Source organism: Aptenodytes forsteri, unplaced genomic scaffold (genome assembly GCF_000699145.1).
Source record: "Aptenodytes forsteri isolate BGI_AS27 unplaced genomic scaffold, ASM69914v1 Scaffold454, whole genome shotgun sequence".
NCBI classification, from domain to species: Eukaryota; Metazoa; Chordata; class Aves; order Sphenisciformes; family Spheniscidae; genus Aptenodytes; species Aptenodytes forsteri.
Genome location: NW_008795713.1, coordinates 71,772 through 73,071, shown reverse-complemented (window position 1 = coordinate 73,071; position 1,300 = coordinate 71,772).

The window sequence follows — 1,300 nt, the reverse complement described above, 5'->3', positions numbered from 1 at the left end:
TGACCCTGCGCCGCTGGAGGAGATAAACTGGGGAGGGTCCCATCGCCTTTCCGGCTGCCCGGCATCACCCGCTCCTCCCGGATCACAGGGGTGGGCAGCACAGGCAGGGAAGGGCTGCCGGCCCTTTTGGTACCCCTGGGCTTTGTGCCTGGCTCCGGGAGGGTTTTCCGAAGGCCTCCGGGGCTGGTGAAACCCCGTCCTGGCCAAAATATCCCTGCCGGATCCCCGCTTCTCCGGCGGGACCCTGCTGGCGCTGCCGGCCAAGGCGCTTGGTGCCCTTCCCGGCTGTCCCCATCGCTGCCCCCGGCCGGTCTCCCGTAGGGAGGGACCGGTGCACAGGGAGCTGCATCCCCATCGCTCCCAGGGACCGGGCGCGAGGAAGAGGAGGAGGAGGAGGATGGCGACGGCAGCGGTCGGCAGCCCGCGGCTGGTGAGGGGTTAACGCAATCGTCCGTGCAGCCACAGCCGCCCTCCCAGGAGCGAGCGCAGCAAGACTGGGTTTTCATTTTAAGTGACCCTAACGCGGTGAACGCGGTGAAATGCATCGGGCCGGGAGCGCCAGAGGCGGGGAGCGCACGGGCGAGACGGACGCCGGGCGCCGGCGGGAGGTAGGAGACCCCCGAGCGATCCGGCGCGGACACTGTGGGAGAGGCACCGCGAGCCCTTCTCTCGCAGCCACCCGGGGGGGTCCCAGCACCCCTCGGAGCCCCTCTCGCTCCCGGCGCGGCTTGGACGCCCACCGCGATGGCACCGTAGCGGGGCATGGGACACAGCTGGTGCCCCCGACACCCCGCTCCCCCCCGCGGCTCCCACCCACAGGCTGGGACGTCCCTTTGCGGGTGCTCGGGGCAGGAGGTGGCTCTGCTCGGGGTCACCGCGCCGGCCTCGTGCTCCCGAAGCTGCTCGGTGCCTCCACCTCTGCCTGCAGGCAGGGTTCACTGCAGGCAGGGTTTGGCGCAGGCAGGGTTTGGCGCAGGCAAGGGAACGGGTCTCGTTTTCCATTTTCACCAATTTCACCACATCAAGGGCAGGGTTTCACCCCGTTTGCTCAGGTCGGTGCCCCTGTGCCAGCCTCCCCTTGCTGCCGGCTCCGAAGAGGATTTAGGCAGCGAAGGGAAAACCCCAACGAGCTTTGAGGATTAGAGCTGGGCTCGGGGGATGAAGCCGACGATATCCCAGCCCAAATCCCAGCCCCGCTCCTCGCAGTGGCCGTAAGAGCTCCACGGTCGGGAGCCAAATCCAGTGTCCCCTTCTCCCCTGGCACCCAGCACGGCCGGCCCCAGGATTGCCGTATCCACCC